We start from the raw sequence: 25520 nt of genomic DNA on the forward strand, positions 1-25520 counted from the left end.
GTCCTGCCAATGTCCAAGAACTTGCTGCTGCGTTGCAACAGGAATGGGACAATCTGGACCAAAATGACCTTAGACGTCTCATTAGGAGTATGCCACGTCGGATCAATGCTTGTTTGGCAAACAGAGGAGGATTTACCCGTTACTGACTTGGTTGTGATGCTGTGGTAACTTTGCTGTTTGACTCCGGGTATCATTTTACCCTTATAATGGTCAGTCTGTGCCTTACTTAGTCTAACGATCATTTGGAATAAATCGATGAATGTGAACTTCATTTCATTTTGTCATTTGTTTCTTCGTCAGTTTCATTAGGTGACTTTAATAACGCTTAAAAATCAAATATCCCCTACTTTTTTTGAATAGTATATTACAATCCGACCATTGTTGAAACCATTACGGCAAAATTTCGAAAAACGACAACTTCGGTGATTTCGGACATTTCGCATTGACGCAGAACGTTAGAAATAGCTTTAAAATTTAAGTCAAACCCACTATCGGACGAGTAGTTTCTGAGATATGCTCAAATGGAAAAATAATAATATGAAGAAGAAGAATAATAATCCGAACAAAAACAATAGTGTTTCACACAAGCTACGCAGTGTGAAACCCTAATAAGACTCATTTGAATAAAATATATGTTTTAAGGCTAAAAATATAGTTTTTGTCCAAAAGACGTCATTTCCAGTAACACTGTAAATTTGTTTGACCTAGTCATAATGGGCATTAGGCATCAAATGAAAATCGAAAGATAATTGACTCATACAAAATTGCCTATTTCTCGGTTATTCCAGTGCATGCTCTCCAGATAAGAATTGTCATTTTGGTCGCCATTTTCATGGATAAAATCTGGTACTACAATTTTTGGATGTAGCACCCCTAAAAACACATACAATGACATTAGTAAACACAAAGCTTGTGAAAACTTGAAAATTTGTCATTTTGGCGTCCATTTTGAAAAAAGATGGCGGAAATTGTTGGATTAAATTTTTACTACAATTTTCGTCTTCAGCACCCCTGAAAACCTTTAGAAAACAATATTCAACGACAAAACAGCAAATAAATGGCCTGGTTGCCATGGGATTTTGTTTTGAAACATAACAAATCTTTGACTTGATTTTTGAAATTTTCTCTAAACTTACTTTGGTGATTTGGGTGGCTTCAAACGGACACAGCTCAGTCAGATTTTGCCCGATTCAAATTGAAGGTATTGAGCTGGAGAATGTCAAAATAACAATAACTCAATTTTAAAAAATTCCTCATTGCGACTCATTATGCCGTGATGGGTCCACATATATTGTATAAATGCATATATATAATACTAATAGTTGTGGATGGTGATAATGGTTATAATATTCAAATACCTAGGTTTATTTACAAGAACGTGTAACCAATATTATATCACAGAAATTAGATTTTTTGTGCCACCTTTTCGGGCGTGGGATTTTGCTTTTGGTTTTTTCAATCAAGACAACATTATAACGGTAATTATGTCTGTGACAGAAGTCACAGAGTGAGTGCGTTTATCAAATGAGCAGGGGACTGGTTTTGTGTGTACACCACACAATTGGAGTTTATACTTGAAATTTAACGTTTTGTATTTATTTCATGTTAACATTTTTCAATGAATTATAATTGTGCCAGCGAAATCTTTCCTTTTTAAAAGTTATCAAGTGCTACATATGACGTTTATATCTAAATTCACATATCTTTATTGATTAACATATTTACCGTAGTCTGGATTTTTGATTATAGTTATGCTATCAAACAATTTTACAAGGTTTTACATGATGTGCTTTAGAAAACAGGTTTGTCTCAAGCTTAAGTGTGCTATCTCTATCAATTTATGTGGAATGATGTAAGGTATGTAAAAGGCACATATAAAAAAATGGTGGAAGGTTTATGAATATACAATATACTTATATGTACAGAATATTTAAGTATTAACAAATTTAGCTGGAAGTATATATGTTCGTACATATATGATTACATTTACTTGAAATATGCTCTTTGAAATTGTAATGATTAAATTTATTTTCGATATTTAAAAGGTCCTTCAAATAAAAAAGCTGTCTGCTACTATACAATTTTACTCATTAAATGCACTTGCTGTAATCAAGGAAAGAAAGAGGGATAGTGATCATGAAGACAATTGTATTTTAGTATACTTCCAGTTTATAAACAATTGGAGTTTATACAATTCCTAACATTATTACATAAGAATATATAGGTGGAGCTATGTTATATTATACAATGATATAATAATTTTTTTGTATTCAGTAACTAGTCTATAATCCTCATAAGATAACAAGGAAATGAGGTAAAAGGGTGGAACACATCAGCTGTAGAGTTTAGTGTTTGTGGACACAGCGACAGGCATTATTATAACAGTATCTGCACATCTATCATAGCTGTCATGGGTTTTACATGTACTTCAAACAAGCGAGTAGATGACAAAGAATATGGTAGCCAATTATGAACATCGAAGTGTGCACAGCAGTTGAACTGTTAGTTTGATTTTAAGTTTATTGACTGTGGGGGTAGACATCTGCATGCGTAGTATAATTTTGAGACACACATTCGGGTTATTCTCGTATATTTAACAGATTACGACCATACGTTGAACCAACATTCAGAATTTGGCTTTGCACATGTTTTTAAAGATTTCTTCAGCCAGATAAATACTTTATAAGTTGATCATTTACATCAGGGTATAATTCAACATGGCAAGTTTTGCCACTATGGCCCTCTGCTCGAACCTTACCATTTCGAAAAACCACGCTGATTTCACAAGGGGGTGTTTTTGTACAGCTGATTGTAGTTTCACATTGACTTGTGTCATGTCTTCGGATATAGATATGCCAGTTTGTTTCCTATTTGATTGTACTAATTGTCTTTCATCGCGTCTCATAAAACGCACAATGATGCGTCTATGATGTGTTGGTATTGGATGGACTTGTCCGACAACAGCCTGGTTTGGTTAAGATTTGGGTCCGACTCTATGCGCGGCATCTATCAATATCAACTTATCAATCTTTAATCTGTCCTTAATTATTTTGTGGAATAGCTCGAGACAGTTCTATAATCTTCTATAATCGTTCATGGAAGCTATCAACATCACTGCCTACGTTTACAGGGGTGTGTCTATGACTAGTCTGTGTCTACGGTTGTATGCCGTCTATGACTTGCCATGTTTTTATTGTGCAAAATTCAAATATTTTTCATATATATTTAGCCAGGTGTGGCACTATTTTTTTCATGTGTTCCAATGTGTGCCGTTGGCGAAAAAAGGTTGAGAAGAATTGCTTTAGGCAGAGCGCTGATGAAAACCACTTTCTCCAGCCGCTATCTTGAATTGTGATCACCATTTCTCATCCAGCAATACAGTCCACCGCTGATAGTTCGAGACTACCACTGAAGCGTGCACATTAGCCGTGTCGAGACCAACTTTCTGACAGTATAATACTATAAATAGCCATGGCACTTGCAATTCTCTACAAATCTATTAACTATTACAGCCGTCAAAAATTTATTGTAGACGATTTTGAATAGCAGTAAAATTAAGCTTCTTGGTTATTACAGCAGATTTAGAAATTACGTTCGTTTTATTTTTTAAAGAGCGGCATCTTTTGGTTTAGTACAAATAATATCTCTGAATCACTTTCGTTAGCAGGAACGTGATACTAGCAGTAGTTTCATTTTACTTTTACAAGCTTCTTAAAACAATTGTTGAGCTGGCTAACGTGCGTTTTTATAAATTCAATTTCTTGTTCCAGCTTTCTGTTATGTTTCGTAAAAAGGTAGTCTTGATTATCCCGACCTGTCAATCAGACGTAGAATGGTCGGTACACTGGCTAAGCGAGACGAATTTCAAAACAGGGGCACGTAACCTATCTTTTACTCAAAAGTGTCTGGATGTTATGGACGAAACTTGGAACCAGTTTCAGCCTATTATTTATAGATCATTAAATGGTCATAGCTTATTAAGTACAGCATGATCGTTTATTTAGTGACTATAATTGTGTGAAACTGATTTAAGGCTTGGTATATATATATAAATATTGTGGCGTAATTGTCGAGATATTTGGAGATATTTATTTATGGTGGGTCACCCTACCAGCAATCGAGGTCCACTGCATGACAATATTCTTCATGTTCGGAGGGGCTCTTCTTGGGTGAGCTTAGTGTTGCCCGTCCACTTGTTGTGATGCAAGTTGATGCTTTGAATGGGGTGGAGAAGTTGCAGCTAGGGAAAGCCGTCCGACTGAAGGGAATCAGTTTTAAGCTGATTTCTGGTCACTTATTGCCGGATGTTACTATTACAATTGGAAGTTCTTCTTTCATATTAAATGTTGGTGTTGCTCCAATTTTTAACAAAGTGATTCTTGACTTGGACGTATTAGAAAAGTATAACTGTGTGGTCAGTCTAAGAAATTGTGTCGTTTCGGTCAGAGAGGAGGTTCTAACTGCTTCCTTGGGTAGTGCATATGAAGAAAATTACTGGTCTTGATCCTAACATGATGAAATTGTAGGTTGGAGTAATCTCCCTTGGAGAGAATGTTTTCCGGCTCCATTATTTGAAAAACACATATAATTATATGTTTAACAATTTAAATCAGATAGAAAGCTTTTTAAAGAAAGTAATCGTAAATCAATTTGTACTTCACAAGTTGGTTATCTCAAGTTGGTCATGTCATCTGGTCTTGCGACAAGGAATACTGTTAAATTATTGTAGCGGGGATTAATTTGCTACTTTTCACGTTGTCCGTTTGGTTGTTTGGTCTTGTTATTTAATTAATGGGATTTCGAGTTTTATTTTTCATAGTTAAAAAAGTCAAAAAAGATGTTATGGGTTGTGGTGTATATATGTTTCTATTGTAGTTATACTTTTGAAGTTTTGGTCTTGGTTTTATGGGAACTAGGATTTGATTCTTATGTTTGGTGGAATTTGTTCTTTGTGTCCTTAGTCTAAAATATTGAGGAGTTACTTTTGTTCTGGAAGGTTTTGTTGTACATTTCACTTGGAGGTTGTTTATCAGGTGATATGATTTGCTGTATTCTGATTGGTTATTTGGGTGGCGCATTTTATTAAAAGATATGAATTAGTATTTTCTCTCACTCTTCTTTTTCTACTTGGATGACTGGTTCCTGAGATTCATACAGCTCATTTCCACAAAGTGGTAAGACACATTTACATTACATATAATTTAAAACACATGAATGCTTGATATGTGACTTTATTTTGTGAAATAAAGTGTGTAGAATGAATGATTCTATATTATGATTTTATGAAATAATTCATAGACTTTATCCAAAGATGTAAGTCAATCATTCGGTTTACTGTGATATGATTAAGATTGTATAACATTGACTTGTATCATTAGTTTAGTATGGAATGTATTTTTGTTCTTTCAGGGCATATTGTTATTATAATTCATGAGGTTTTTTGACGTTCTTCATATATGCTCTGGTGCTTCATCTCTAAACTGTAACCGCGTTCGCGGTAGTAGGGTGCTGTATTCTCTTTAACTATTTTAGTAGGGTGTTATATTCTGTTTAAAGATTTTAGTCAGTTTCCATTGTCCTGTTTATCCAGCTAGCCTTGTATTTCCAGTAGTTATAATTACTTTAGTTTAGTTTAAAGATGATATTGTAAGATAGTGAGTAGATTTAAGTGTCTTAGAAACCTGCTTTGTTTATCCTAGTTACTAACTTCACTCTTTTATTATCTGGTCAACTATCAACATCTCTATTTAATTACAGCACAATTCATCATTTATTTCAAGGTAGGTTTAATATTTGTTTGACTGGACTAGACATTTTAAACTATATAAGTAATTCTAAACTAATAAATTAATTATTAGCAAATTAGGTAACTTTATATTTCATAAATAAACATTGATTAAATATATTATCCCCTGTGTAATGTCTTGTTAATTGTTTTATACTATAGCGTTCCTAATTGTGTTGTCTGTAAAGTTTACAACTCTATGGTCACATTTATTTTCCTGGAAAGCACCCGTCTTAGGGTATGTTAGTTTGATATCTATATTTATATCATTCTTTGTCATAACGGATTAAATGTAAATATATAGTCTTGATATTTTAATACATATAATATAGTACTTATATTATAACTTGCCTCCTGAATTAGTAATTAATAGAATATATATCATTTAATAATTCACTTGTGTAAATAATCATTTTGTATCTTTTCAGGGTTTTTTTGTTCTGTAAAATATTATATTGTCCTGTTGTTCACTGGTCTCAACTGTTCTGTTCAACCCCGACCTGGAGTCGATCATGCGATCCTCCAGCTACAAAATGGCGCCCAACGTGGTATAGAGACGGTGGATTCCTGGTGTGTTTTGTGATCTGTGTTTTGCGAACTCTTACTTGATTTGTGTTTGTGTTGGAATTCTTGGATTTTTCTGGATTTCTGCGAAAGAGCTATGTAAGTTGTTTTTTCTTATACTTGGCCAAGTAAACATTTTGTTTCTATGAATATATTATTATAATTGTATTAATTGTTGTTATTATTAACGTACATAGTATATAAATTACAAAGTTGGCCAAGTAAACATTTTGTTTGTATGAATATATTATTATAAGTGTATTAATTGTAATATTGAGTAGTTTATTGTTGTAAGTGTGAATGTGTATGTATATCTGGGGACGCCTTGATTGTCTGTCTTAGTCTTATACTTATAGTGTATAATATTTGTTCTTATTATTAACGTACATAAATTACAAAGTTAGTAAAATACACATATCGTAATTTAGACAGCTATATTATTATAAATAATCTAGGTGACTAATGCATTAAATTCTTTACTTCATAAATAAATACCGGTTATTTTACATATTTACTTATTCTACTTGTATATAGGTACATATTTTATTAATAATTGTTCATATAGTACATCTTACATTATACATTTATGTAGTAATAAAATTCATTGGTCATATTAGTACAATCATTCAATGGTTATTTGGTAAAATACATTTCTAACATTACAAATATCAACCTTACATAAATATTTAAATCATTGGAATCATAATTATTAGGGTGCTATTAATTACATAACATTATAATATTAAATTCTGTGTAAAACAGACATATGTATTTTATAATTAGGGTAGCTTTAAATTTCTCTTATAGGTGATAGGTTACATTGACATTGACCTACTGACTGTGACATTGACCTATTGACATTGACAGCCATTTTTTATTTGTTTACATTCTACATAGTTCCATAACTTAACATTATCAAAACACTTGCACTTGACTTTCCATTTCTATTTCTCCTCAGCATTTCTTTCCTTGTAACTTGACTTTAATTAATGAAGGTAAACTGATTGCTCATGACTTGCTTGATTTTCATTTAACCTTATCGTTCCAGTATTTGATTGTTTTTGTTTTCTTGTATTTTCATTTCTGAAGAGGTTTGAAAAGTTTCAGTTGGGTATTTCTTTTGGACTTGGATTTTCGGTGTTAATTTTGATATATATTCTGGTTTTGTTGTTGTGACTTCAACTTTGTAGATTGTTTTCGGTAGCGAATTTCACATTCCAGTCCAAAAATTTTGTTTGATTTTGATTTTCACTTAGATATTTTCATCTACATTTTGATTTTGATTTTCACGTAGATATTTTCATCTACATGGTGTGTAATGTGAATTTCCAAATTTTTTTTAGGTCATTTATTTGGTATTTATTCATTTATATTTTGTTGTTACATCGGTGCTTAGTTTACACAATGGCAGAAGCAAATGCAAATGAAGACGCAACTCGTTCAATTACTAATGAATTAAAAGTGGTAATGTTGCAATTAAATTTGGAAATGCAACATGAAGTTTTGTAAGGATGTACTAGTATATGGCCCTTTGATTGATACTCGTCCTCATCAATCTTCATCCCGTCTTCATTAGCCCAGGTTAGGAGCAGAACAGTAGGACGTTAAACTCCATTTCATTTCATATCAATCTTCATCTTTGTTAAATTTGTCATGCACGGTTTCAACTCCAAGGTGCTCACACAACTTCCACTGTTAGAAATTCTACTTCGCGAAGAACCCCAAGATCAGGCAATGAGACTTTTTATGTTAATTCCACACCATCATCGATTGAGACGTCAACCATCAAATTTTCAGAATACAACACCAGTGCAGAGTTATCCGGCATCAGCATCTTCTGTTTCCATACCCCATACACTACAGCAAAATTCTTCATCTGTTCAAATGAATCCAATTACTACATTTCAAAGATCTTCTTCAGTTTCCAGATTTGAAATGCCCACTTGTTCATACTTGCCTTTTTCATCTTCACCACGATTATCTTCATTTTCCGGAGACAGCAACAAAGGAGACGTTTCTTATCAATGGCGTCTGGAGATTGTCGGATTGGAGAGAGAAGGCCAATATTCTATCCCATCTATTATTAATGCCATTCGTAGAGCCGCACGAGGTACAGCTGCTGAATTTTTAATTGGTATTAATCCTCAAACAATAACTGATTTATTTATGCACTTTGACCCATTATTTGTTGATATTTTATCTGTAGATGTCTTGATGAATAAACTATACACTGCAAAGCAGCAGGAAAATCCATTTCCTCATGGGCATGTAAAATCAAACATATTCTTTCAAAATTAATTAATGCTGGTATTCTAGTTGAACATTCTTCAAATAAGATATTGAAGGACAGATTTTGGCATGGCCTGATCAATTCACAAGTCAAATCTAATACTAGGCACATTCTTGATGCTGATGTTTCATTTTCAGTTTTAATGACTGCAGTTAGGAAAGGTGAAGAAGAGATGCATAATTTCCAGTCACTTCTAATTTCGCTAGTTCTGGGTAATCATTTTATTTAACATCTACAACTTCAAGTTCTTCACACACTTTTCAAAATAAAATTTCCGGTTTGTCAGAGCAATTGAAAACAGTTAATTCTCGTATATCTGATATGGAGCACCAGATGCAGCAACCACGACAGAGGTACTATAGACAGCCACCTACACAGTTCAATTCTTCGAATATGAGAGATCCACCTCGTCAAGTTCATGTTCCTCCTCCTCCTTTGTTCAATCCCACATTTCGCCCACCGAATCAGTTTTTAAATACAAGCGATTATCGTCCCAGGGTAACTCCTATTTGTTACGCTTGTCAACAACCTGGTCACAGAAGAGGGGATCGAGTGTTCTTTAAACTCGCAAGGACTTATTCCACGGGGCGGTCGGTAAGTCCTAATGTTTCTTGTCAACAGAATGCCTCATCTTTTATTTCCGATTTAGTTGGTTCATCGAACGTTGCTCATATTTTAATTAATGATATTTTATGTTCTGCATTATTGGATTCCGGTTCAATGGTTTCTACCATTTCTGCTGATTTTCATCGTCGTTTTTTACCTAATTTTCAAATTTACCCGCTTAACGATTTATTAGAAGTTCGTACCGTAGGAGGGATTAAAGTTTCATACTTATGATATATTTCAGTTCCTGTTAGAATTCCTGATAGTAGTGAACATTTGCAAGATTTAATTTTAGTTGTACCTACAAATTCTTTTAATTCTAAGACTCCAATGTTAGTGGGTACAAATATTCTCTCAAGGTTATGTAACACATCAACAGATTCAGATGTTTGGAATTCCACATTTTCACTTTTAACTACACAAGTTCAATCTAGTAAAGTTCCTTGTTTTTTAAAGTCCAGTTCAAATCCGGTGAAGATTCCTGCAAATTCGTCAATGCTTGTGGCTGGTACTTCAAAATTAACTAAACCATTACCCGGTAAATGTTATATGGCGCTAGATGATATATCACTTCCTGGTTCTCTTCATGTTGTTCCTGGTATAGTTAAATGTAATTTTACAGTCATCTAATAAAGTGAGAATTAACATCACAAATTCTTCAGACAGACCCATTACTATTCCTGGTAAAGCAGTTCTTTGTCAACTTCAGCAAGTTGAAGTCGTAAATAATTCTCCATTTTTATCATCAAATAATTCTTCAGTAAAGCCGTTTGATGATTTGTTTAATTTTCAGTCTATTCATTCAAAATGTACAGAAGAAGCTAACCAACTTAAAGATCTTTTACATAGTTATAAAGACGTTTTCAAATAGTCCCTTTGCTTCTCCAGTAGATCTTGTTCGAAAAAAAGACGGTTCACTACGTTTCTGTGTGGACTACCGAAAACTAAATTCCAGAACTGTCCATGATTCATATGCACTTCCCAGGATAGAAGAGACTCTTGATTCGCTTCATGGTTCTAAATATTTTTCTTCATTAGATTTAAAAAGTGGGTACTAGCAGATAGAAATGGCTGAAGAAGATAAACCCAAGACAGCATTTACAACTGGCAATTTAGGCTTTTGGGAGTTTAATGCTATGCCCTTCGAATTAACCAACGCGCCTAGTTCTTTCCAGCGTTGTTTAGAGCGGTGTATGGCGGATATTCATCTGTTTCATTGTCTTACATATATAGATGACATTATTGTTTTTTCCAAAACATTCGAGGAACATCTTATTCGTTTAGGGTCCGTATTTTCTCGTCTCAGGAAGCATATTATTTCAGAAGATGGTGTAAAAGCTGACCCTGACAAAATTTCTACACTTAAGAACTGGCCGATTCCTTCAAATGTTTCTGAAATTCGTAGCTTTTTAGGTTTTTGTGGTTATTTTATAAGATACATTAAAGATTACTCAAGGATAGCTAAACCTTTAACTGCTTTATCAAGACTTCCAGTTTCAAGTCTAGATAATACAGTTGTAACAGCTATAATTAATTTCACTGACGTTGATCTTGGTAAAATTGAAACTTTTTCTTTTAGTCAGAATGTTCTAGATTGTTTTGTTTCTTTTATTATTAGTGTTCCTGTGGAATATTCAAATTTAATGGATAAGTCAAAAGTTTACAAGGCACAACAAGATTGTGTAGGGATTCAGTTTATAATTCAAGCAGTTAGAAATGGATGTAAACCTACTGATTTTCATAGTGTTGATAAGGATACAGCTGCTATACTTTGTTCCTGGGATAACTTAATTATAAAAGACATTTTATATATAAAGTTTTCATCTTCATCTGACCCTATTTTACAAATTGTATTACCTGTTTCTCTTCGTCGTCTGGTATTGTCTGCACTTCATGGCAATTTGGGTCATATGGGTAGAGATCGAACCTTGGATTTGGTTAAATCTCGAGTTTATTGGCCACATATGTGTAGAGATGTAGAAAATTATGTTCGTATATGTGACAGATGTATCCGTCGAATGTCTCCCCAACAGAATATTCGTGCTCCTTTAGTCGGTATTTCAACATCAGAACCTTTACAACTAGTCTGCACTGATTTTCTTTCTTTGGAACCATCTAAAGGTGGTATTGAGAATATTTTAATTATAACGGATCATTTCACAAAGTTTGCTGTAGCAGTACCAACAAAAAACCAGACCGCTAAAACCACCGCTAAAATCTTAATACAACATTTCTTCTTACCATATGGCATTTTTTCACAACTTCATTCTGATCAGGGTCGAAATTTTGAATCGAATATTATTAAAGTATGCAGTATCTTAGGTATAAATAAATCTAGAACAACACTATCATCCCATGGGTAATGGGTTATGTGAGCGTTTTAACAGAACTTTATTAAATATGCTTGGTACACTCACAGAAGATCAGAAGGTTCACTGGAAAGACTCTCATTTTTAGTATATGTATATAATTCAACAAAATAGGAGTCCACTTCTTATTCTCCTTTTTATCTCATGTTTGGTAGAAATCCAAAACTTCCGGTGGATATAATTCTTGGTGACAATTATTCTTCTGATATCAATTCTTCATACACACAATTTGCTTCTCAGCTGCAAGATAAATTCAATTTGGTTAATGAAATTGCTAAACAAAACATAGAAAAGGCTCAACATAGACAAGTTTCACTATGATACAAAAGTTAAAGGCGCTAACCTTCATTATGGAGATATTGTTTTGGTAAGAAATGTTCAAATTAGAGGTAAAAATAAATTGGCTGATAAGTGGGAAAATATTTGTTATACTGTTGTTTCACAGCCTGATTTCAGCATTCCAGTTTACACTGTTCAAAAAGATGGCACTTCCGAAAGACGCACCCTTCACAGAAATCTTCTCTTACCTATTTGTTCGTCAGGGCGCCCTATTCCAGCTCCCCGATCTAAAGTGTCACTTGATACTACTTTGTCAATTGATTGCAGTATTTCTGAAGAACCTATAACTCGGGTCAGTACTAGTGATGTAAATAGTGATGTCATTCCTCTTTCTGATGTAAGTAGTGGTGTTTCTCAGTCTTCTGATGCAGATGGGTCTGTGGTTAATATTAACGATAGTAATTTGGTTTCTGATGGTCACTGTTCTACTGATATTAATATTTCTTTGCAAAAAGCTCCCGATATTTTACCACCGGATATTTCTATTCCAGTTGTGTCAGATTCTCATTCGTCAGAAAGTCCTGTTCCTTTAAAACGTCAACGAAAACCATCGGGATGGATGAAATCGGATGCTTGGGTTTTAGGGAATACTGTTTGGGTTTGATTTTCAGTGACTATATCTACTTTTATAATTGATTTCTGCATTATTAATTAGGTTGGTTATATTACAAATGTATGTAGTTGCTTACAGTTTTAGGTGATGACGACTTGGATTTGTTTATGGATTATGATTTGGTTATTTGGTTTTTGTATTATATGTATATTGTTGTTTTTATTAAGGTGGATCATAGACTGGTTAGGACGCCACTTCTTGTGCTGGGGGGATAGTGTAGTAGGGTGCTATATTCTCTTTAACTATTTTAGTAGGGTGTTATATTCTGTTTAAAGATTTTAGTCAGTTTCCATTGTCCTGTTTATCCAGCTAGCCTTGTATTTCCAGTAGTTATAATTACTTTAGTTTAGTTTAAAGATGCTGTTGTAAGATAGTGAGTAGATTTAAGTGTCTTAGAAACCTGCTTTGTTTATCCTAGTTACTAACTTCACTCTTTTATTTTCTGGTCAACTATCAACATCTCTATTTAATTACAGCACAATTAATCATTTATTTCAAGGTACTGCTGAAATGCAGTAGGGTAGTGTAAAAAATGCAGTAGAAACCATGATTTGGCAGATTCCCAAAAAAGCGTAAATTTGCACTTCCAAGGGTAATTAATTTAGAAATGATACGCTGAACTGCAGGTCCAACAATTAACAATACAAAAATTGCATTAAATGGGTAATTAGATAAAATGTACACAAACAATGGTAACCATATCTTATCTAAAATTATTTATCATTAGGCCTATGTAATTAAACCAAAATTGAATATGTAGCCTATAGAAAGAAATAATTAGTAACTACTGGCAGTAGGCCTACCACTGCCACTTCTCTTTTGTTTTAACTTAGCTGTCTGTGTTAGTGTTAGCATGATTTTAAAAATATCTTGATTCCTTGTGACGTACGTGCGACGTACCACTGCCACTGTAAATTGGTCGCTATTTGTTTAGTTTATCGCTACGCATTTTAAGAGTATTTGGAACACGTGCCAATAATTATATCCGCTTTATTAACTCTAAAATAGGTTGAAAAGAATTTGAGAAAAAATCTTAGCTAAATTACACCTTACAATATCCCAAATCGATGTTAATAACCGAAAGTCGCAATCATTATTGTTTACATGCAAAGAGTTGCTTCCCTTAGTTCCATAGTTTTGGCGAGAATATTAAAAAACTCTTTGTTTGAAAATGCGGTAGATATCTCTTACCGGGCAGTAGAGCGGTACATGAGGCCTTTTCGCGGCACTTTACTGCGTGATGCGGTAGAGTTGACAGGTCTGCTGGTTATCATTGCTGATAGATTCACCTATGCTTTGTTTTTTCCCCACAGTTCTTGGAAAATATGGGCATGTCTTGTACATGTGTGGTTAATATATCCATATTTTGAGCCCTACAACATAAAGAACAGGTGAAGTTCTGATTGCTTGATGACTATGCTGATGATACATCGGTCAGGTATGTAAATGTTCTTAATTTTTTTATGATCAGGCTAAAGTTCAAGAAGCTACAGGGTTTTTTATATGCCCACATTTTCATGTGGAAGTATATTGTCGTCGCCCCTGTCTGTCCATCCGTCCACAATTGTTTGTGGACACTCTACATGTCACAATTTTTATTCTATTTCAACGAAACTTGAATTATAGGTTTATCTCGCTAAGATGTCGGTTCCTTTCGATATTGGCATGTATCGAACCGTAACTCCATGGATTCTGGCCCCTGATTGTATGAAAAATCACGTTTTTAGCTTGAGCTCCCTCTAGAGGTCACAATTATTATCTGATTTTAAAAAAAAGTTAAAAAATATCACCGTTACATCGTAATTCTGGCTCAGTTTGAATTTCGTGAAAATCGGACTAAAACCGACGGACAAAATGGACGCCCCTCGTACGCAAATAGTGTGTAACATCTGATATTTCAAAGTTGTTGACCGTCTAGAGGTCACAATTTTGATCCGATTTTGATGAAACTTGAAATACATGTTTATAACCCAAAGAAATTGGTTCCTTTTGATATTCATTTGAAAATCGAAATGAAACCACTAGACAAAATGGGCGCTCTTTGTACGCAAATTGTGTAAAAGTATAATATGCAAAGGTTGTCGAAGGTTATGGCCCCTGATTGTACGGAAAATACCTTTTTAGCTTGTAGTCCCTGTAGAGGTCACAATTTTGTCTGATTTAAAAAAAAAAAAAAGATGTGTGAATATATCACCATTACACGCTAAAATCTTGGATCCGTTTGATAATCACGGATACCCAAACTTAACTTCCTGGATTATGGCTCCTGATTGTTCGAAAAATCGCATTTTTAGCTTGCAGATTTTCTAGAGGTCACAATTTTTTTCCGATTTTAAAAACCGTTTAAATATTTCACCATTTCACCATAATGAAGGTTGAATTTGAATTTCGGGAAAATTGAAATGAAACTGCCCAACAAAATTGTGTAAAAGTATATTGTCTACCCTTTAGCGGTCACAATTTTTATCCGATTCTGATGCAACTTAAAACATATCTTTATATCCCAAAGATCTTCTCAGTCCCTTTTGATATTTGCGCATTTCAGACCATAACTTTCTGGATTATTGCCCCTGATTGTACAAAAAATCCTGTTTGTTTTTAGCTTGTTCTCTATCCATCTCTTGCAAACTGTGGGCGTAGCCTGCCTGGCAGCTGGTGGTCATCAATTGATATAGAAAACCATTTATATCGTATTTCCAAAACCGTTCAAATGTGTCGGCATTACATCATAATTATGAATTTCCTGAAAATCGGACTGAAACTTTCAGTCAAATGGCAACTCTCCATACAATACCAAGGTTATGGACCATTTAGAGATCAAAAGTTTTATCCGATACTTAAAACGAGTATCACTAGCTCTTGTATAAGTTCAATTTTTGTGCCCATTTCAATATCCCCTACTTTTTTTTGAAGAGTATATATTATTGGCATACTTATTCAACAAGGACGTTACTCAAATATCTTATTTTTAAAGATAGGGCATAAATGGTCTAACAATTAATTTTATTTGCACAAACCAGTGAGGTGTTACATAGAAATAGAATTTTTTTAATACAACTGTCTTAGTGCTAGGTTCCAACTATCACGATTCGCGCCAGGAAAACGAGTCTGTGTTCGTCAAATTTTACAAATTATCTTGGGGGGGGGGGGGGCTGTTCGCAAACAACCGGCTGTACCATTTGTAACCAGAAATATTTTGGGGGGCATTTCAGGTTCTGTTCCGCTTACATTCATCGAGCCCGTATGCTTTTGCTCACAACTGGGGGTCTCTTAACCTAGGGATCAGCATAGAGCATAATAGGGTTTTCATCTGAAGTTCTACATACTAAAAGTCTCGTGTTAAAATCAGACCTGTTGTATCTAACAGTATAATTACTTGCGTTCAATAACTCGGAGAAAAGAATGATTGCGGCCAAATTAGCTTGCGGACACTCAAGGGGTCAATCTTTATCGGATTTTGATGGAACTTGGAATTCGTGTTTATAACCCAAAGATCTTGGTGCCCTTGAATATTTGCATATATCGGATCGTAACTTCCTGAATTATGGCCCTTGATGGTACGAAAAATCGTGTTTTTAGCTTGTGGTCAATCTTGAGGGCACAATTTTTATCCGATTTCAAAAAACGTTTGAATGTATCACCGTTACACCCTAATGATGGTTGACTTCGAATTTTGTGAAAATCGGACCAAAACTGTCAGAAAAAATAGCCGCAACCCCCCCCCCCCCCATGTGCAAATGTTGTAAACATTTGGTATATCAAGGTTATGGACCTCTAAAGGTCACAATTACACCCTAATGATGGTTGTTGACTTCTAATGGCCACCCCCCTCGTATGCAAATAGTGTAAATATATGGTATATCAAGGTTGTGGACCCTCTAGTGGCTGCAATTTTGATCCGATTGTGAAATACATGTTTATAACCCAAGGATCTTGGTTCCTCTTGATATTTGCGCATATTTCCTGAATTATGACCCTTGATTATACGAAAAATCACGTTTTTAGCTTGTGGTCTCTCTAGGGGCCACAATTTTTATCCGATTAAAAGTTTGAATATATCATTGTTACACCCTAGTGATGGTTGAGTTCGAATTTTGTGAAAATCAGGCCAAAACTGCTGGACAAAATGGTTGCCCCTTGTACGCAGATAGTGTAAATTATATGGTATATTAAGATTTTGGAGCTTCTAGAGGCCACAATTTTGATCCGATGTTGATGAAACTTTAAATTTATATTGATATCAGAATGATTTGGTTCCATTCGGTAATTGCATATACCGATTTAAAAAAAAAACGATTGAATATATTACCTTTACACACTAATGTAATGGTTGAGTTCGAATCGCATAAAAATTGAACCAAAACTGCCGGACATAATGATCGCACCTCGTACACAAATAGTATAAATATATGGTATATCAAGGTTGTGGACCCTCTAGTGGCTGCAATTTTGATCCGATTGTGAAATACATGTTTATAACCCAAGGATCTTGGTTCCTCTTGATATTTGCGCATTTCGGATCGTAACTTCCTGAATTATGACCCTTGATTATACGAAAAATCACGTTTTAAGCTTGTGGTCTCTCTAGGAGCCACAATTTTTATCCGATTTAAAGTTTGAATATATCTTTGTTACACCCTAGTGATGGTTGAGTTCGAATTTTGTGAAAATCAGGCCAAAACTGCTGGACAAAATGGTTGCCCCTTGTACGCAGATAGTGTAAATTATATGGTATATTAAGATTTTGGAGCCTCTAGAGGCCACAATTTTGATCCGATGTTGATGAAACTTTAAATTTATATTGATATCAGAATGATTTGGTTCCATTCGGTAATTGCATATACCGATTTAAAAAAAACCGATTGAATATATTAACTTTACACCCTAATGTAATGGTTGAGTTCGAATCACATAAAAATTGAACCAAAATTGCCGGACATAATGATCGCACCTCGTACACAAATAGTATAAATATATGGTATATCAAGGTTGTGGACCCTCTATAAGTCACAATTTTATCCGATTTTGGTGAAACTTGAAATATATCGTTATAACCCAAAGATCTTGGTTCCTTTCGATATTCGTGCATGTCGGATTGTAACTTCCTGAATTTTTAGCTGGTGGTCAAAATTTTTATCCCATTTCGATGAAACTTAAATTATATCTTTATATCCCAAATATCGCAGATCCTCTCAATATTCGCGCATTTCAGACCATAGCTTCCTGAATTATGGGCCCTAATTGTACGAAAAATCGCTTTCTCTATCCATCTCTTGCAAAATGTGGGCGTATCTTGCTTGGCAACTTCTGGTTCTCTTTTCTAATTCAGTTATAAACTGCCACATTTTGACTTCATTTTTCCACTGCTCACATATGAATTATTCTTATGCAATGCTGGAGGATTCTTTAAACTATTAGAGGCCATACTAGGCTTTGGTGAAAGACTATTGTTACTACTAAGATTATTAGTATTTATACTACTACTACATGGTATAAAAACTACTGTTTTTGTTCAGATTATTAGTTTTACCTAGTATAAAAACTATTATTTTTGTTCGGATTATTAGTTTTACGTAGTATAAAGATAGGTTGCCAGGCAACGAAACATACGCCCACAGCAGCTAAATCGTCCGGGCAGTAAACAAGAGTTGTCACATATGTTTATATCAAGATTCATTGAAAATCAATATACTTGTTTGTCTCAAGACTTTAAACTCTGTGTATCAATCTGAAGTCAATCGGATAACTTTAGCCTCTAGAGCGTCACAAGATTTTTCAAAGTGATCAAGGGCCATAACTCTTGCAGTAATTATCGGAAATCGTTGAAAATCAATGATTCTTCGTCTCATGACCTCAAACACTGTGTATCAATTTAAAGTCAATTGGATATTAACTTTAGCCTACAGAGCATTTACAAGATTTTTTGAAGTGATCAAGGGCCATAACTCTGGCAGTCATCATCAACTTTGACCTCTAGAGCACCCACCCATTTTGAAGTGATAAAGGGCCATAACTCTGGCAGTAATTATCGGAAATCACTGAACATCAATAGGCTTGTTCGTCTCATGACCTTAAACACTGTGTATAAATTTAAAGTCAATCGGATATTAACTTCAGCCTCTAGAGCATCCACAAGCAATTTCAATGTGGGCGTATAAAAACTATTGTTTTTGTTCAGATTATTATTTTTTTTCTCATGTGTTTGGAAAAAGTACATGTTCTACAAAATAAAACTCTATACCATCCGAAAGGTATTTAGTACAAAAGGTGAATAACTAAAACTTTGAAAATGATAACAGGAAGTGATGTCATCAACGACAATAGACCTATATTAGACATCAGAGAGAATTTTTTCGTTTTTCAACCAATTTGGATGCGACTTTCACTAATTTGTAACTGTTCATATTTCTCGGCTTTTATGTCGAGACATTGACTACTCTGACGCATGCCTTGGCAGTTGGAATTCGATATAAGAGTAGGCCGTAGTGCCGCTGTCCGGGCAAAATTTCCCTCATAGCACACTGTATGGCGTATGCCCGTCTTCATTAGCCCAGGTTAGGAGCAGAACAGTAGGACGTTAAACTCCATTTCATTTCTCTGACGCATGCATATGGCCCAATTTGATTAAGCCAAAAATGTCAACAAAAACTTTTCGATTATCTCCCCTTTGAAGATGTTAGATTTCCAACTTCTTTAAACATACATACACTATGCAAGAGCTAAAACTGCCTATTGCAGGTCTTTCGGCCTGAAATGTTATCTAAATTCTTAATTAGACATGGATTAGGCTCCGATTTCCTGTTCGACATCCATTCATAATTTAATCATTAAATGGATAATTGAGACTATGTTTTTTATCGTACCGACTTTAGTAATAATGATCGAGGCTAGGCCAAAAGTTCTATCGCTAAAATCTTTTTATGAAGGGATCAATTTGACTGAAATTTTCAGCAAATTCCCTTTACATTATCTAGTTTTTATACCCTTACATTTTCATGTGGACACTCTAGAGATCACAATTTTCACCCAATTTGATGAAACTCGAAATGCATGTTTATAACCCAAAGATTTTGTTTCCTTTCGACATTTGTGCATATCAGATCGTAACTTGCTGAACTTGGTCCCTGATTGTATGAAAAATCGCGTTTTTAGCTTGTGGTCCCTCAAGAGTTCACAATTATTATCTGATTTAAAAAAACGTTTGAATATGTCACCGTTACACCATATTGTTGGTGGTTGAGTTCGAATTTCATGAAAAACGGACCAAAACTGTCAGACAAAATGCCCCCCCCCCCCCATGTGCAAATGTTGTAAACATTTGGTATATCAAGGTTATGGACCTCTAAAGGTCACAATTTTGACCGGATTTTAATGAAACTTGAAATACATGTTTATAACCCAAATATCTTGGTTTCTTTCGAAATTCGCACATATCGCATCGTAACTTCCTGAATTATGGCCCTTGATTGTATGAAAAATCACATTTTTAGTTTGTCCCACTAGAGGTCAAAATTTGTATCCAATTTAAAAAAAACACATGTGAATGTCACAATTTTGATCCAATTTTGATGAAACTTGAAATGCATGTTTATAACACAAAGATCTTGGTTCTTTTCGATATTCGCACATATCTGATTGTACTTTCTTGAATTATGGTCCTTGATCGTAAGAAAAATAACGTTTTTAGCTTGTGGTCCCTTAATTTAAAAATTAGTCACAATTGTGATCCGATTTTGATGAAACTTGAAATACATGTTTATAACCCAAAGATCTTGGTTACTGTCAATATTTGTGCATATCAGATCGTAACTTCCTGGATTATGTCACCTGATTGTATGAAAAATCCTGTTTTTAGCTTGTGGTCCCTCGAGAGGTCACAATTATTATCTGATATACAAAAACAATCAAATATATCACCGTTACACAGTAATGTTAGGCGAGTTTGAATTTCTTGAAAATCGGACGAAAACTGCCAGACAAAATGGCCTACCCCTCGACGCAAATAGTGTAAACATCTGGTATATCAAGGTTGTGAACCCTTTGGAGGTCACAATTTTGATCGGATTTTAATGAAACTTGAAATGCATGTTTATAACCCAACGATCTTGGTTCCTGTCGATATTCGCACATATCTGATCGTACCTTCTTGAATTATGGCCCTTGATGTTACGAAAAATCGCTTTTTGTTTAGTTTGTTCTCTATCCATCTCTTGAAAAATGGTTAACTATTATATTGAGAACTTCCAGCTCTTTATCTAATCTCCCATAATGTATCTTTAATGTTGCCTTATTTAAAAATATTTGTTAGTACGAGTCGTCTTTCAACTTTTTAGAGAAATCTCATCATGTTAAAATTCACCGAAAGTGACACTATTTTGAAAATGTAAGTCAATCTTCAAAATCCTACTCGTCCTACAATTTTTATCCGAAGGTCAATAGTTTGATATTTTTGAAAAGCATTCACTATTCGCAATCGACTGTTGCAGTAGAAATTTGACCTAGATTTTTTGTTAGAGTGACGTCCTAAGTTTTTATACGCCCACATTTTCATGTGATTGTATATTGTCTAGCCCTGTCCGTCCGGACGTCCACAATTGTTTGTAGACACTCTACAGTTCACAATTTCTATCCGATTTCAACGAAACTTGAAATATAGGTTTATCTCACTAAGATCTCCGTTCCTTGCGATATGGATTATGGCCCCTGATTCTTCGAAAAATCGCGTTTTTGGCTTGTGGACCCTATAGAGGTCACAATTTTTATCCAATGATTTGGTTCCATTCGGTAATTGCATATACCTGAACGTAACTTCCTGAATTATGGCCCGTGATTGTACGAAAAATTTCGTATTTAGCTTGTGGACCCTATAGAGGTCATAATTTTTATCTGATTTAAAAAAAAACGTTCAGATTTATCACCGTTACTCCGTAAAATTAGATGAGTTCGAATTTCATGAAAATCTGACCAAAACTGCTGGAGAAAATGGCCGCCCCTCGTACACAATTAGTGTAAACATCTGTTATATCGAAGTTGTGGACTATCTAGAGGTCACAATTTTGATATGATTTTGATGAAACTTGAAATGCATGTTTATAACCCTTTCGATATTTGGGCATATTGAATCGTAACTTCCTGAATTATGGCCCCTGATTGTATGAAAAATCGTGTTTTTAGCTTGCGGACCCTCTAGATACCTGATTTAAAAAAACGTTTGAATATATCACCTTTTCACGGTGATGTTTGTTGAGTTCGAATTTCATGAAAATTGGGCCAAAACTGTCGGACAATATGCAAATAGTGTAATGAAACGTGAAAAGCTAAAGTAATTTTAGTTTAAATATATCATTTGTGTGGAAATTACCACTGTTCGGTTTGTTGTGCCGTATTATTTATCAATATGGAGATTTCTGTTTTATGGATATTGCTATTGAAGGTAAGATGCTCAATCTACGCATCGTGGCACGTTTTTATAAATTTAATATATTTCAAACGGTGAGTGCGCGTCTTTTAATAATAAAGCAGAAATATAGTTCGGTTGTTTTTGCTGAATTTACTCTCTATATTCCCGTGGATATTCAAATTGGGCTCTGACTGGTCGGTATTGATAAATGACAACATAATATTCGCCTTTCCGTATACGATAGATTAAGGCCCATATTTTTATTTCATTAAATGAAACTTATAGTATGCAATACAAAAGGGTTCAACGTAGTTCATAGCGAGCACACACGCCTATCTAAAGACCTGTCTTTAATTATACAAAGACCTACGTAAAACACACGGTCGAATGATAAATCGCACGGTAAAACAGTTTTACTTCCCAAATTTTGATTTAACACGTACGTGTCAGATAAAGCCTGTTGGTCCTTGATTATACTCGCCAATTAAACAATACACAACATTGACATTCATTTTTTACCGGTCGGTTAATTAACACACCTCTACTGAAAACGCGCCGTCGCACAGTTTTTCACCCCTATCGTTAATTAACTCACCTCTCAGACAGTTTTTCACCCTCGTTAATTAACACACCTTATTTACAGTTTTAACGCGGTAATGCCGAGTAATAGTCGGAAAATTAATTTTCTTTCGATAGACGTAGAGATAACGCCCAAGACATAATTTTCTATAAGGGCTGTGCACAGATTGACCACTTAGTAGTTCTCAGTGATAGCAGTCATAATTTTTATCCGATTTAAAACAAAACCTTTGAATATATCACCACCATTACAACCTCAGTATAGTTGAGTTCCAATTTCGTAAAAATCGTACCAAAACTGACCAACAAAATGGCAGCCCCTCGTACTCAAATAGCCTAAAAATATGATATATCAAGGTTGTGGACACTTTGGAGGTCACAATTTTTATCCAATTTTGTTGAAACTTGAAATGTAAGTTTATAACCCAAAGATCTCGGTTCCTTTTGATAATCACGCATATCGGACCGTAAATTCATGAATTATGGCCCCTGATTTTACGTAAAATCGCGTTTTTAGCTTGTAGACCCTATAGAGATCAGAATTTTTATCCGATTTTGTTGAAACTTGAAATGTAAGTTTATAACCCAAAGATCCCGGTTCCTTGCGCAGTTGACGATAAATAGGCAAGTTTGCATGCGTCATTTTTCACATTATTTTGCCTGTAGTATCACCGGAAGTTTAAGTCTCATTTTGGCAAAAACTGTATTTTTATACGCCCACATTTTCATGTGACATATATTGTTGTCGCCCCTGTCCGTCTGGACATCCGTCCGTCCACCATTTGTTTGTGGACACTCTACAGGTCACAATTCTTATCCGATTTTGACGAAACTTGAAATATAGGTTTATCACCAAAAGATCTCGACTGCTTTCGATATTGGCATGTATCGGATCGAAACTTCATGAATTATGGCCTCTGTACGAAAAATCACGTTTTTAGCTTCTGGACCCTAGGGTGCATAATTTTATCTGATTTTAAAAAAAGTTTTCATATATCACCGTTACACCCTAAGAATGGCGGAGTTCGAAGTTCGTGAAATAGCGCAAAAATATGGTATTTCAAGGTTGTGGACCCTAAAGAGGTCACAATTTTTATCCGATTTTGTTGAAACTTGAAATGTAAGTTTATAACCCAATTATCTGTTTCTATCGATATCCGCGCATATCGGATTGTAACTTCCAGAATTATGGCCCTTGATTTCAGACCATAATTTTCTGGATTATTGCCCCTGATTGTACAAAAAATCCCGTTTGTTTTTAGCTTGTTCTCTATCCATCCCTTGCAAAATGTGGGCGTATCCTGCCTGGCAGCTACTGGTTATTTTGAGCAAAGAAATTGGTTACTAAAAATAGACTACTTTCAATTCATTTTATTTATCGAAGGCTCGGATTACCTACATGATGCCACAGCACAGAGTATAAATATTTTTAATCTGTGGCCACAGTAACTTACAAATTTTCTCCTTTCTCTCAAAATATTCACAAAATAGAGTTCCGACAAAGACAATTTAAATTCCATAAGTTACACTTTACCAGCAAATTATAATATTTGCAACATACTCTTACTGATATATGTCAAACACTATGCCACATAATATGACACATATAAAAGCAAATTATAGTCTGCAAAGGATGAAGGTCATTTGCGCTGTCTTGGAAAGTACGAATTATATTTAATGGGTGATCAGAAAGAAAATGCAATGGTTGGGGCTTTAAAAAATATATAGGTGTGTAAATAATTGATCTCCCACAATTTGTATTCGGTTAGGAGGTTCGATCAACCGGGCGATTTTTCATGCTCCAGTGATAGGTCAACAGGGCATGACTGGAGTGTGGAGAAGGAGGACTTGAAATACCAAAATGGCTAAAGCACATGCGAGTACATGCATGTGTACATTTGTCTTGATGGTTGTTGTACACACCATGGGACAATAGTTGCGTGTGATAAGTAACGTCAAAAAGTTCAAATAATTCTTGTATAACCGCGATTGTGGGACATTTTGCAAAATGAAATGGGGTTTAACGTCCTACTGTTTTGCTCCGAACTGGACAAATGAAGACAGGCATATGCCATACAGTGTGCTATGAGGTAAATTTTGCCCGGACAGCGGCACTACGGTCTACTCTTATATCGAATTTCAACCCCCAAGGGATCTTTTACGTGCACGCCAATGTGTACACGGGACCTTGGTTTTTTTAACCATTCGAACGACTAGACTGCTGTCCTTGTCGTGCATCACTGACTAGGGGGAACCACGCCAGAAAATGTGGATGAACTTCCTCGGCCAATGCAGGGATCAAACACCCGACCTCCAGACTAGCGAGCCAGCGTCTTAACCACTTAGACACCGTGATCCCCCCTGGATATTTTCACCATAAATTAACACCTCAGTGATCACAAGATGAGTTTAAAGGGCGAGTGGTAGCAAAAAAAATGGTCTGTGAGTAATGTATTTTATTGTAGACTTTTGTATCCAAGAGCCATTGTTCTTGTTTTTGAAATAATTTTTTCATCTTTTCAGGTGTTGTGACAAAATGGTGTAACTTTACCTTGCCCTTAATTCCTGAAAGATCTGAACATGAGTGTTGGGCATTCATGTTTGATGTGACTCCCATTTAAGTGTCTCAATATTTCATTGTTGTGGCACCACAGAAAGTAAATAACAATTTCAGTGTTTTCCACAAATTAAGTTTGTGGCAGTATGGATGTTGTGACTCCTTTTCTTGTATAGTGAAAATGGGACTCATTGGTTTTAATCTTTAACCCCTCACCCTGAATTTATAGGTTTTAATCTTAAATACCTAACCCTAATCCAAATAGAAAGTAGGAAGTTCCATATTCAAAAATGGCGGGCGATGGTATCCTGGGCTATCCTGACTTGGTAAAGGTTGTTCTGGCTTTATAACTGTTGAATGTAAGCTCATCCGTTCTGGCTTGGTAAAGACGGTCAAAAATATCCTAAACAGTCCTGGA

The 25520-nt window shown here is 34.9% G+C and overlaps 1 long non-coding RNA gene across 2 annotated transcripts; it reads left to right on the forward strand.

Annotated features, from left to right (window-relative positions):
• Positions 1-4929: 4929 nt before the first annotated feature.
• LOC130014249 (uncharacterized) lies at positions 4930-25504 on the forward strand. Of its 2 annotated transcripts, XR_008789219.1 has the most exons (7): positions 4938-5174; positions 5410-5505; positions 5758-5780; positions 5948-6023; positions 6214-6448; positions 13880-14004; positions 25069-25504. It is a non-coding gene; the product is annotated as an uncharacterized LOC130014249 (long non-coding RNA). The 2 variants fall into 2 exon arrangements; XR_008789218.1 differs by having other exon boundaries at positions 4930-5174; positions 5410-5780.
• The last annotated feature ends 16 nt before the right edge of the window (positions 25505-25520 follow it).

The sequence above is a fragment of the Patella vulgata genome, chromosome 9 (assembly GCF_932274485.2).
Source record: "Patella vulgata chromosome 9, xgPatVulg1.2, whole genome shotgun sequence".
Lineage (NCBI taxonomy): Eukaryota > Metazoa > Mollusca > Gastropoda > Patellidae > Patella > Patella vulgata.